Source organism: Hemiscyllium ocellatum, chromosome 34 (genome assembly GCF_020745735.1).
Source record: "Hemiscyllium ocellatum isolate sHemOce1 chromosome 34, sHemOce1.pat.X.cur, whole genome shotgun sequence".
In the NCBI taxonomy this organism is placed as follows: Eukaryota; Metazoa; Chordata; class Chondrichthyes; order Orectolobiformes; family Hemiscylliidae; genus Hemiscyllium; species Hemiscyllium ocellatum.
In genome coordinates, this window is record NC_083434.1 from 24,639,078 (window position 1) to 24,653,865 (window position 14,788).

Below are 14,788 nucleotides of genomic sequence, written 5' to 3' on the forward strand. Positions count from 1 at the left end.
ACATTGGCCCCCGAGGCCCGTTCGAACTGGTCACATATGCACATGAGTCTGTGCACGGATAGCGGATCCGAGCAGAAGACAGTGACGTCATCCATGTACAGGGAGGCCTTAACCTGCAGGCCCCCCCTGCCAGGAATAGTCACCTCTCTCAGGCTCGCATCCTTTCTGATGGACTCGGCAAATGGCTCTGGAGGGTTTGAGTTATAAAATTAGGCTGGAATGGCTGAGACCTTTTTCAATGAGGGAGTGACCTTAGAGAATTTTATAAATTCATGAGCAACACAAATAAGGTGAATGATAAGGATCTTTTCCCTAGGTGGGGAGTTCAAAACTGGGGCTGTATTTTTTACGGTGAGAGGAGAACGTTTTAAAAAGGACACGAAGTGCAAACGTTTTACACAGAAAATGGTTCATGTGTGAATGAACTGTCAGAGAAAGTGGTGGATGCAGGCACAGATGCAACATTTAAAAGACATCTGGAAATGTACATGAATTGGAAAATTTTGGAGGGATATGGACCAAATGCAGACAAGTGGGATTAGTTTAGTGTGGGAACATGGTTGACATGTACTAGTTGGACTGAAGGATTGTTTATATGCTGTATGACTCTATGACTTCCATGGCTGGATAAGAGATAAGGCCTTCCTCTGAAATCATTACGGATGACTCCATTACACAACACCCTGAATGAAGCAAAGCATAAATATGATACAACCCATTCTTCGACCCCAGGCCATAGTGGAGCAGAACATAAGCCTGATGAAAATGAGGTTCTGATATCATAGAAAGGATGAATTAGGACGGCCTTGCAGTACAGGCCAGACATTGTGCCACATAAGTCTATCACGCTGTGCCCTACTCAACTGGAGCAGGCTAAGAGGGGACGTGATGGATGTTGAACAGCTGGGAAAGCATCAGCATTCTTCCGAGGATTAAGATGAAACATTGAGTATGACGAATTTCACTTCCCGGCTGAGAGTGCTGCAGCATAACGTGCGACAAGCCTGACAGGTCTTAACTGGCAACCAGTTCCAATAAATACAAACTGGGTGGAGTAATCACTCATTAACTGTAAATTTGTTGTCATAGATTTGTACAGCATTGAATCAAACACTTCAGTCCAACCGGTCGTAATGACCAAATATCCTAAATAAATCTAGTCCTACTTGCCAGCATTTGGCTGATATTCCTCTAAACCCTTTCTATTCATGTACCCATCCAGATGCTTTTAAATGTATTTACCTCCATCATTTCCTCTGGCAGCTCATTGCATACACACACCACACTCTGCATGTGGAGAGACACATGCTGTCAGACATGCTGAGTTTCTCCAGCATTCTCTTGACGTTGTGTCAGATTTCCAACATCAGTGGTATTTTACTAATATCGAGTAGAATTGACAACGTGCCATGTTAGAAGATACAAAAAAACTGAAGATGCTGGACAAGCAGGAGGTTTCGGATGTAACAAAGCAAGCCAGTCAGCATCAGGAGGTTTCGATGTAACCCTTCTTCTGGACTGCAGGTAGGGGTAAAGGGAGCTGCAGATAAAGGGGGGATGAGTTCAATTCCCTTTCCCATTCCTGCTCTGACCTGACCATCCTTGGCCACCTCCAATGCTGCAGCGAATCAGACCATAAAGTGGAGGAACAACACCTTATCTGCCACCTGGGCAGCCTGCAGCCCGGAGGACTCAATATTGAGTTCTCCAATTTCAAATAACCTCCCTTCCAATCCCCCGATTCTCTTTCCAGCCCCTCATCCTCCCTTCCATTGCTCTTATCGACCCTTCCTTCCAGCTACCAACCAGATTTATTCCTCCCATTGACCAATCCTGGCCACGGCCCTCTCCCTCTGTTCACCAATCACCACCTCTCCACTCCTCCCATATTCCCTCCTGTATCTGCAGCTCCCCTTACCCCTACCTCCCAGTCCTGGAGCAGAGTTACACTCGAAACATTGACTTCTCCACCTCCTGATGCTGCTTGGCTTGCTGTGTTCTTCCAGCCTCCTGCTTGTCTATCTATGTTAGGAGATAATGGCATTGGCCAAAGATCATCAACCTAGCTCTTCAGCCCTGGAATTCCCTCCAGATATATATATGCATCTCCACTTCTTTTTCTTCTTTAAGATGCTGCTTTTATTAGAACAGGAAACATGTTAGAAGATGCATCCAGTTTTAGGGTAGTACATGCAAAAGTGTTGACAAGCAGAGAATAAAATGGAAAGACAACTCTAGGTTGATTTCCTTTGACCTTGAATTATAAGTATTCATCAATGTGCTCTTGTCAGCAATGTTGTCTTTGTTGGGTGGTGTGAGGTTGGGACAGGACAAGGTGTAGTAATCATCCAACATTTATAATATCCGCTGTATTTGCATGATATAACTTATACTCCATTTATCAGAATAAGGTCCCTCTGCCAAAAGTCCATATAGAGGCACTCCTGGTCCTCCTTGTCAGAATTGTCCAGGTTCCATTGAGGGGAAGGTAATGTTAAACTGTCATTTCTGTCTGATATAAATGATGACTGCTCATATTACCAAAGACCTATTCTGTTTCTGATATTCCCTCACTTCGCTTCCTTAGAGATGTGTATCCAGCCACATACTGATGTTATGACTTCAGTTTTACAAATGTGCAGAAAAACTGAGGGAGAACAGATGCACCAGCAAGCCAAGGAGCAGCAGCAACCTCCAGTGTATGCACATGAACAGGTCACAGCAGGTGGTCCCCTCAGTCTCTGGTAGAGGTACAGGAGGCCTGGAATGTATTGACCTTGGTGCTATTTCCTCCAGATGAGCAAGGCACAATGTGTATGTAGGCTGTGGATGTCCCAAGGCGTTGCCACAGACTGAGTCCAGCAACTTGAAGGGGATTGGGGGGAGGTACCATCTTACCTTGGTGACAATCAAAGTGGCAGCTGCACTAAACTTTTTTTATTTCAAAAATATACTTTATTCATAAATTAATTTGATGGTCTGTGCAGTTGGTCATGCCATACATACGTAAATATTTGCATACAGAGATCAGAATTTATCATTTGTATATACAGGTCTGTACGTTTATCGAACATATGCCCATATATTTAGCTGAGGTATCAGCAGAGCCCAAAAGGCTGCATGGGCCCCCTGTTCTTCTTAGGCAGGCAGACGTTACACGGTGGTCTTTCCCCACTGCGCCTTGGCGGCAGCTGCTCCAAGCTTCAGCGCGTCCCTCAACATGTAGTCCTGGACCTTGGAATGTGCCAGTCTGCAACACTCAGTCGGGGTCAACTCCTTCAGCTGGAAGATCAACAGGTTTCGGACCACCCAGAGAGCGTCCTTCACCGAGTTGATGATCCTCCAGGCACAGTTAATGTGCATCTCGGTGTGCGTCCCATGGAACAGACCGTAGAGCACGGAGTTCCACGTCACGGCGCTGCTTGGGACAAACCTTGACAAACACCATTGCATTCCTCTCTAGACTTTTTCTGCATAGTCACATTTCAGAAGGAGGTGTGTGACAGCCTCGTTCCCTCCACAGCCACTTTGAGGGCAGCATGCAGTGGGGCAGAGAGTCTGGGCGTGCATAAAGGATCTCACAGGCAGAGCCCTTCACACCACCAGCCAAGCCATGTCTTGGTGCTTGTTGGAAAATTCTGGCGATGAGGCATTCTGCCAAATGGCTTTGACAGTCTGCTCAGGGAACCGCTCGATAGGATCCGCCCTCTCCTTTTCCCGAAGGATTCCTACGTGCTGACCACTTCCTGATGGACTTGTGGTCAAAGGTATTTTTCTTCATAAATTTCTCCACAAAGGACAGGTGATACGGAATGGTCCAACTACTCGGAGCGTTCTGCGACAGCGGGGCCAGGCCCATCCTTCGCAACACCGGGGACAGGTAGAACCTCAGTACATAGAGACACTTGGTGTTAGCGTACCGGGGATCCATACACAGCTTGATGCAGCCACACACAAAGGTGGCCATCAGGGTGAGGGTGACATTGGGTGTGTTTTCTCCCCCGTTGCCCAGATCTTTATACATCGAGTCCCTTCGGACCCGGTCCATCTTTGATCTCCATATAAATTGGAAGATGGCCCGGGTGACTGCAGTGGCACAGGTTCTCGGAATAGGCCAGACCTGTGCCACGTATAACAGAAATGACAGTGCCTCACACTTGATGACCAGGTTTTTTCCCACGATGGAGAGCGACCGTAGCTTCCATCTGCCCAGTTTCTGCCTCACTTTGCTGATACGCTCCTCCCAAGACTTGGCACACGACCCAGCTCCCCCCCCGAACCAAATACCCAGCGCCTTCAGGTGGTTGGGCCTGATGGTGAAGAGGATCGAGGATTGGTCGGCTCAGTTCCCAGAGAGCATGGCCTCGCTCTTGCCTTGGTTTACCTTGACCCCCGAGGCCCGTTTGAACTGGTCACATATCCACATAAGTCTGTGTACGGACAGCGGATCCAAGCAGAAAGCGGCAATGTCATCCATGCACAGGGAACATTAACCTGCAGGCCCCCCCTGCCAGGAATAGTCACCCCTCTCAGGCTCGCATACTTTCTGATGGACTCGGCAAATGGCTCTATGCAGCACATAAACAAGGCAGGAGAGAGAGGGCAGCCCTGCCTGACTCCAGATCTGACTAGGAAGCTATCTGATTCCCACCCATTGATTGACACTGCACTGACAATGTTGGTGTAGAGCAGTCTGATCCAATTGCAGATTCCCTCCCCAAAGCCCATTTTGGAGAGAACATCTCTCATATACCTGTGTGATATCCTGTCAAAGGCTTTCTCCTGGTCCAGGCTGATCAGGTAGGTGTCCAACCCTCTGTTCTGCACGGAGGTGATTGTATCCCTGAGGAGTGCAAGACTCTCAGTAATCTTCCTGCCTGGTACAGCACAGGTTTGGTCAGGATGAACCACCGACCCCAGAGCAGACCTGACCCGGTTGGCGATTACCTTTGACAGAATTTTGTAATCCGCATTTAACAGTGAGATCGGTCTCCAATTTTTTAGTTCCTCCCTCTTCCCCTTCCGCTTGTAGATGAGGGTGATGATGCCTTTCCTCGTGGATTCACTCATGGTACCTGCCCGAAGCATACTGACATACACCTCCAGCACTTCCTAGCCAATCAACTCCTACAGAGCGGAATAGAGCTTGACTGGTAAGCCGTCGCTTCCGGGAGTTTTATTCTTTTCGAAGGACTTGAGGGCCTTGGTCAGCTCGTCCAGAGAACAGTCCGATCCAATTGCAGATTCCCTCCCCAAAGCCCATTTTGGAGAGAACATCTTTAATGCAACTGGATGGCACAGTGGCTTAGTGGTCAACACTGCAGCCTCACAGTGCCAGGGACCTGGGTTCACTTCTGTTCTTGGGTGAGTGTGTGGAGTTTGCACGTTTTCCCCATGTCTGGGTGGGTTTTCTTTGGATGCTGCAGTTTCCTCCCACAGTCCCAAGATTTGGTGGAGTAGTCATGCTAAATTGCCCATAGTGTCCTGGCATGTACAGGCTGGGTGGGTTAACCATGGAAATGCAGGGTAGAAGGGTGTGTCGGGGTGAGATACACTTCGGAGGGGCAACGTGGCCTTGATGGGCTGAATGGCCTACTTCCACATTGTACGGATTCTATGAACTGGTTGCTTTCAAGGATGCAACGGGACTGTGAGGTATCTGACAACCCTCAACCCAGAAATGTATCACTGTTGTTATTTGTGCCAGATCACATCACTTCATCTCATTGGCCAGTGATGAGGTCAGTGTCATTGCCCTTTAAGAAGGCTTTGCCAAGATAGCTGGATTTTCTCAATCTGCAGCACAGACTAGATTTGTATGTGTGTCACATCGAAAGCACAATAACATAATATAGGATACTTCTGTTTTTCTGTACCTTCACAACACTGAAGTCGCCCCATCAGTAACCCCTGCTGTGGATGGATACATACTTCTACGTAAATGGTGTGAGGAATATCAGAAACAGAACAGGTCCTCAGTAATCTGAGCAGTCGTCATTTATATCAGACAGAAAAGGATTTGATCCATCACTGTACAAGTCATTTATGATCATTAATACAATATCTTAGTAATCTACGCAGGGTTCCCTGGGACATGCCATGATGCTTAAGATGAAGTTTAATTTGGATAAATGTGAGCTTTCGCGTTTTGGTAAAACAAACAAGGGCAGGACAGATACAATTAATGGAAAGGCCCTTGGGTAATGTTATAGAATAGAGAGACCAGAGAGATTCAGGTACATAATTCTTTGAAATTTACATCACAGGTAGACAGGGTGGTTAAGAAGGCGTTTAGCACACTTGCCTTCATTGCTCAGACCGTTGGGTATAGGAGTTCAGACATCATGTTGAGGTTCTACAAGATGTTGGTGAGGTCTCTTCTGGAGTACGATGTCCAGTTCTGGTCACCCTGCCATTCGAAGGATATTGTTACATTAAAGACAGAAAATATTTATCAGAACGTTACTGGGACTGGCGGGTTTGAGTTATAAAATTAGGTTGGAATGGCTGGGACCTTTTTCACTGGAGAGGAGGAGGTTAAGAGGGTGACCTTAGAGAACTTTACAAAATCATGAGCAACACAAATAAGGTGAATGACAAGGATCTTTTCCCTAGGTGGGGAGTTCAAAACTGGGGCCATATTTTTTACGGTGAGAGGAGAACGTTTTAAAAAGGACACGAGGTGCAAACGTTTTACACAGAAAATGGTTCATGTGCGAATGAACTGTCAGAGAAAGTGGTGGATGCAGGCACAGATACAACATTTAAAAGACATCTGGGTAAGTACATGAATTGGAAAGTTTTGGAGGGATATGGGCCAAATGCAGACAAGTGGGATTAGTTTAGTGTGGGAACATGGTTGGCATGTACTAGTTGGACTGAAGGATTGTTTATATGTTGTATGACTCTATGACTTCCATGGCTGGATAAGAGATAAAGCCTATCCTCTGAAATCATGACAGATGACTCCATTACACAACACCCTGAATGAAGCAAAGCATAAATATGATACAACCCATTCTTCGACCCCAGGCCATGGTGGAGCAGATCATAAGCCTCATGAAAACGAGGTTCTGATATCATAGAAAGGATGAATTAGGACGGCCTTGCAGTACAGTCCAGACATTGTGCCACATAAGTCTATCACGCTGTGCCCTACTCAACTGGAGCAGGCTAAGAGGGGATGTGATGGATGTTGAACAGCTGGGAAAGCATCAGCATTCTTCCGAGGATTAAGATGAAACATTGAGTATGACGAATATCACTTCCTGGATGAGAGTGCTGCAGCATAACGTGCGACAAGCCTGACAGGACTTAACTAGCAACCAGTTCCAATAAATACAAACTGGGTGGAGTAATCACTCATTAACTGTAAATTTGTTGTCATAGAGTTGTACAGCATGGAATCAAACACTTCAGTCCAAATGGTTGTAATGACCAAATATCCTAAATAAATCTAGTCCTCTTGCCAGCATTTGGCTGATATTCCTCTAAACCCTTTCTATTCATATACCCATCCAGATGCCTTTTTAATGTATTTACCTCCATCATTTCCTCTGGCAGCTCATTGCATACACACACCACACTCTGCATAAAAAAGTTGTCCCTTAGGTCCCTTTTAATTCTTTCCCCTCTCACCTTAAACTCATGTCCTCTAATTTTGGACTTGCCTAATCTGGGAAAAAGACCTTGGCTATTCAATCTATCCATGCCCCTCATTATAAACCCCTATAATGTCACCCCTCAGCCTCCGATGCTCCAGCGAAAATAGTTGTTGATTGAAAGGCAAGCAATCACTGTCTGTTGCAGGAAGCAATGAAATTTTTTCTTTACTGTGTCTTCTTGTTTGCCATTGTTAAATAAAAATGACCATTTCCAACCATCTGAAGGCTTTATGGAATGTGACACTCCCACATTGAACAATGACAGATGTTATACTACTCTGGATATTAAGAATTGTAGTAAGTCAACTAATTAACGATGTGACCGTCGTGTTCTTTTTAACCTGTTAATAAGTTATTGCTGTGATATCATATTGGTTTGACCTTCTTTGGAATGTCTTAGAAATTGGCAAGTACAGGAAGGAGGGGGCTTGTAGTGAGTGAAGGACAGAAAAAGATGCACAGAACACATGAATCAACCAAGTACAACCACAGGGTTGAGGACCAGTTAAACTGATTGTGAAACCAGATAAGCCTTTGAAAAGAAACTGTGGGAGAATCACTGAGAATTTAAAAAGTTAGTGATTAAGAACATTGAATCTGTCTTGTCCTGATTGTTGAGGAACAGTTTTAAATCACTAGTGTGAAAGCAGGCCATTCGGTCCATCAAATCCATGCCAACCCTCACCAGGGCATCCCACCCTATCCCTGTAATACTCCTTTCCCATTGCCAATCCACCCAGCATGCATGAACAATTTATAGCATTGTCAACCCACCTAACCTGCATAGCCTTGGACTGTGGGAGGAAATCCAAACACTGACATGAGGAGAATGTGCAAACTCCACATAGACAGTCGCCTGATGCTGGATAAACCTGGGTCCCTGGTGCTGTGAGGCAGCAGTGCTAACCGCTGAGCAACAGAGAGATTATGTAGATGGTGTGGTAGAATAGGTTCTCTGAACAGAAAGTATGATCACTGTCATACTGCCTTGCTAAGTGTGCAGAGATGACTTTGAACAATTCAGGTAGTTCAGCTGTTCATAAAGTCTTGCGTTGTCATTTGGACAGCCTGTGATATTATTACTGAGCAGCAATCGGGGCACTCATAAATATTCCTTGCTGATTTACTGCATTTTAAGGTACTTTTGATTAAACTAACTTCAGCATGGAGCATAGCTAATGAGACGAGCTGCTGAGAATGGTGTGAGAAAACCCACTAGGGCTGATAAGTGAAAAAAACCTCAGTGAATTGAATTCATCTGTTCAGTTTTCACAGTTGTCTGGTGTGATATTTCTAAGTCTAGTTGTGGGAGCAGAATAGGACCAAGTTGAAGCATTTACACATATTAAGATTGAGAAAATCTGGAGCAACTTCTATAACATAATGACTGGCTTTTGACTACTTCATCTCTGGACAAGACCTGCAAATATTTTTGAATGTGGTATCTTTAAAGAAAGGCAAGCAATAGACAATAAGACAACTGAGATTTGGAAGAGGAAAACATTGACAACCCAAGGATTCCATATGAGGACATATTGAAGGAAATCAGATGAAAATATGGCTTGGTGTAAGGAACAGGGATGGGGTTAATTTATTATGTCAGGAAAACTCATTAGTTAAGTAATCTTGTTAAATCAAAAACAGAAATTGCTGGAGAAATTCAGCAACATTGGAAGAGAGAAAGCAGAGTTAACATTTTGAGTCCAGTGATCCTTCTTCAGACCAGTCAGAATGTTTGAATGACGTTCTTCGATGGCGTAAGAAGGTTTGAACTTTACATTAAAAAACAAAAGAACTGCAGATGCTGGAAATCAGAAAGAGAAACAGAAATTGCCAGAAATGCTCAGCAGGTCTGGCACCATCCGTGGTGAGAAATCAGTTAATATTTTGTGTCCAATGACCTTTCCTCAGAACTGATGGTAGCTAGGAAAAAGTTGTTTCTTTTTATGCAGAAGGTAGGGTGGGAAACTTTACATTCTTTAGCACAGGTATTGATGGAACATTGAACATTTTCCTGTAGACATGCCTGAGTGCAGACTTGATCTAAAACTTGATATGACGATGATAAAATTGCAAGTACAGGAGAAAATATAAATCATGTTTACAAAAGATCCAGAAGTAAACCTGATGCTGGATGAAGCCTTTTATAATGTTCTTACCCATAAAATTTATTCCTATACCTTATTCTTTTCCTTCTCTGTTTTTTGTAGCCTGCATTGTGTAACTGAATGTATGCAATGTTTTATTTGGCAGTGTTTACAGAAATTGTGCACAGCAAGGCCCAGTTGCCCTTCATGGGGTGGAGCAGTTATTAATCTCTTAAAATACTTAGATCAACATGATTTGAATAACAAGATGAATAAAAGGTCTTCAAATACATTCTTTTGGATACATTGAGGTCATTTTAAAAAGACCGCTACTCTTTTGCCTTTTCTGCCCACTAAGACTTGACATCTTTGAAATGGATGTGAGAATGAACAAGGTAACCTCTTGAAGGTCAATGATTAAAGCAGCTCAAAAAACAATCGGTGTAGTGATTCCATCAACAATTCTGCCTCTTTACCATTGTAGAGGTTGCTCAGACCATTCCAAAGGATGTGGGTCTAACCTTACCAGGGGATTTTCCCCCAGTCTTGCCAAACATCTGCTGTGGGAGATTGATAGCTACTGATTTTCAGAGGTTGATAGCTTGCTATATCTAATTAAAGACTTCTCCCTGTCATGTTACTTAGAACTGGTTAACTTTAATTGATGTGGAATGATGTTGCTTCCCCATAACCTAGAGAAACCATGAGCTCAGTTTGTGGAGTCTCCTGCCACTCTGTGGAGCAGGAATTAACTGCAGCATATTACTGAATCACCATGGTATTTTTATGTGGAAATGACTTATTCCTTGTGATCCCACAAACACAGATGGTCCCTCGTTTGGGTAACTTCACTTGGTTAATTATGGGAATCTACCAGGGTATAATATACTGTATTAAGTAGTAATGCAGATCATTGAATACACCACCACTTGTGCTCTTGCCACAAACTACTGAAACCTACCTACAGGAGGCACAGTAAGTTGTGTTACGGGAGAAAAATTACAGAGAGATTCAGGCTGATTCAGTAAGTGAGTAAATTGTGGTAAATAGAATTCAATGTGGATGCATGACTATGCATAAAATTACACAGGACATACAACACAGAAACAGACTGCCAGCAACACGCTCCTCTCTTCACTTCTTCTTCCTATGGTCCTCTAGCTTTCCTTTACAAAAATCTATATTATTTTCTGCAACCACTCCCTGGTAGCAAGTTCCACATTCTCATTCATATTATGGTAAAGGCATTTAGAGTCATACAGATTTACAACATGGAAACCGACTCTTTGGACCAGCTCATCCTAAATAAATCTAGTCCCATTTGCCAACATTTGGCCCATATCCCTCAAAACCCTTCCTATTCATATACCCATCCAGATGCTTTTTAAATGACGTAATTGTACCAGCCTCCACCACTTTCTCTGGCAGCTCATTCCTTACATACACCACACTCTGCATGAAAAAGTTATCCCTTGGCCACCTTTTAAATCTTTCCCCTCTCACCCTGAAGCTATGTCCCCTACTTTTGGACTCCCAACACTCTTGAATTTCCTGCTGAATTTCTTGGTAACTAACTTGTACTGATGAGCTTACAGTTATGCTATTTCCCCACAAGTGAAACAGCCTCTGTATTCACTAGCAAAATCTTTCATAATTTTAAAGACTGTGCGATGAAGAATTAACTGTGGTTTTACTTTACAAATAGCACATGTGGGCGGAGCAATGTTATAATGATGTCAGATCACATGGAAATGGGACTTGATGGGTAGAGTTCCAGAGATGTCCTCTTATCTCTCTCACATCCAGTTATGTGCAATGAAAGTTGTTGATGTTCATTGATAAGATGCAATAGCCTTCTATCAATAACCCAAGCCTGATCTTGCTGCTAAACCCACTATAAATAATCTTTCCAGACATCTTTTCAAGAGAACCAAATCTACCCTTGCAATCTTCTCCTGATGTTGTATATGAATGCATTTCTGGTATCATTCTTACATCGTTTTCTGTGTTTTTATATCCTTTTTCCTATGATAATGATTGAGACTACATGCATTACCCTGAATCCAATCCAAGCAAGGTTCTATACAGATTTAACATTGATTTCCAGCTATTCAATTCAACCTCTCTAAAAGTACGGCCCAGTGCTCGGTTTGCTCTCTTCATGAACTTGGTGTTCTACATCTGTTGGTACAAAGGTAAGGGCAAATCAGAATATACAGTGAGCACTGTAGGAGATGTGGAGAAACAGATATTTTCATTGTAAAGAATTACTGTAGGTTAATGTTCATGTACAGAAAGCAATCAAAAGCCCAAAAGCACATTGGCCTTTATCTAAATGGGGTTGGAGATTCAAAGGGGAGAGAGTAATAATGTTCCAGTTGTACAGGTCGGTCAGGTCATGTCTTGAGTACTGCATTCAGTTTGCACTTTGCACCTCAGAGTGCATTGGCCTTGGAGAGGTACGGTGCAGTTTCATCAGAACAATACAGAGCACGAAGGGTTAAATTGTGAGGATAGGTTGCAAAAAGATTGCTTATATTCCCCTCTAGTTTAAAAAGTTGAGAGGTTATCTAACTAAACTGTTTCCAGTAACAAAAAGATTTGACAGGGTTGGTCAAGAAAAGGTGTCATTTGGAGGAGGAGTTCAGGACATTGGGGTAAACTTAAAATTAGTTAGATTATTCAGATGTGAAATTAGAAAGCAGTTTGTCACAAAAAATATAAAACTCCTGTTGGAAACCTGCATTGATTTATCAGTTTTAGCATTTTGGTGAAAAGTCTCAAATTTATAGGAACCTAATTGAAACAAATATCTGCTGGGTTTGGTCACTGATTAGAAGTAGGTTTTAAGGAATATTTTAAAGGATTAGAGATAGAAAGGCATGGAGAGAATTCCAGACTTTTGGGACTTTCAAGATGAAGGCGTGACAATAATAATCAAAAATACACGAGATCAAAATCGCTGAGGACAAAGAGCTGATGAAAATAGCACTGAATCAACTTCTCAATCTCTTATCAAATTTTGGAGGCAGCTACATCAAGAAGCAGACTCTCTTACACCTCAGTGATTACATTCAACTGTTTGTGAAATGGTGGAGGATCACCAGTCTCGAATTCTTTCTCTTGCTCCAGATAGTACCTGCCCTGCTCTCCCTCCCAACAACACCTCCACCAAGTCAGCAAAGCATATGTCAGAAGCTTGGAGTTCTGTGCTACTAACTCACCTCCTAACTATCCAAAGTCTGTCTACCATCTACAAGGCACATTCAAGAATGTGATGGAATACTCTTTACTTGCCTGGATAACTGCAGCTCAAACAACACTTTCATTATAACAAGCACAGTCCTAGATAAAGAAGCCAGTTTGATTAGAACTCCATCTAACCATCTTAGATATTCATAGAAACTTAGAAAATCAGAGCAGGAGTAGACCATTCAGCCCATCAAGCCTGTTCCACCATTCAATATGATTGACTCATCCTCTGTCTTTATGCCATACTCCCATTGCCTCCCCATACTCCTTGAGATCTTTAGTGTCTAGAAATCTCTTGATTGTTTTCTGCAATATATTCAGTGACTTGGCTTCCAAGTAGAAAAATCTACAGGTTCACTATCCAACAGAAATTTCTCCTTATCTCAGTATGAAATGGTATCTACTCCCCATCTCCCCCACTCCCCAACCACCCTCCCCCCCTCACCCCATGCCACCTTCCTCCTCCCGTACATCCTTCACAGCTGGGGAGACATCATCCCTGCGTTCAGTCTATGTTAGAAATTCATGTTTCAATGAGATCCCCTCTTGTTCTTACAAACTCAAGTGAATGCAGCCTCAATACACATTCTGTCCTCATATGACAATCTGGAATATACACACACATACACAACCCCAGATACACACATAGCTAGTAAACCAGCCAGGTTTAGTTCCAATCAGATACAATCCAACTGGTTTCTGTCCCATTAAATTCAACAGCACAAGTCATTTCTGATCTTGGATGGTTTCAGTCAACTAAATACCATATTCTCTCCCTCCACAATCAGTGCATAGTGGCAGCAGGATGTATTAAATACAAGATCCACTGCAGCAACTTGCTAAAGCTTCTTGATTATCATCCAAATCTATGCTCTCCATGCTTATAGAACAAGTGCAGAAGATGTATGGGAACATCACCACTGGCAAGCTCCCCTCCAAGTCAAATGCCATCCTGCTGCTGCTGAGCATCAGTGGTGGATGGAGTGGATATTCGTAGAGGTGGTGCCAATCAAGTGAGCTGAACGTGTCAAGCTTCTTGAGTATTCCGTCACACTCCTGATTGTGCCTTGTAGATTGTGGACAGGCTTTGGGGAAATCAGGAGATGAGTTACTCACTGTTGTATTCCTAGCCTCTGACTGGCTCTTGTAGCCAATGTATTTATATGGTGAGTCCAGTTGAGTTTCTGGCCAATGATAACCCTCAGGATGATGATCGGGGGTTTCAGTGATGGTAGCATCATTGAATGTCAAGGGGCGGTGTTTAGATTGTCTCTTATTGGAGATAGTCAGTCCCTGGCATTTCAGTGGCATGAATGTTATTTGTCACTTGTCAACCGAAGCGTGAATATTGTCTAGATCCTGTTGAATTTGAACATGAATTGCTTAACTGTGTCTGATGAATTATAATAATGCTAAACATTGCACAATCATCAGCGAATATCCCCACTTCTGACCTTATGATGGAAAGAAAGTCATTGATGAAGCAACTGAAGATTGTAGGGTCTTTGACCCTACCCTGAGGAACTCCTACAGAGATGTCCTGAAGCTAAGATGAATGTGAATGACCTCCAACAACCATATTCATCTTCCAAACTGCCAGATATGTATCCAAATATAAAATAAGATTTTTATTTGCATTGTATGCTGCTTTTCCACCAACATTCATTCATATTTTTAATGTTAATTGGCAAGTACATTAGGGTCACTTTGGAGTAAGTTAACACCATCCATTTTGTGTAAGCCTTTTGTTAAATCATGCAAGAATAGAAGCGGGTTTGAAAGCAA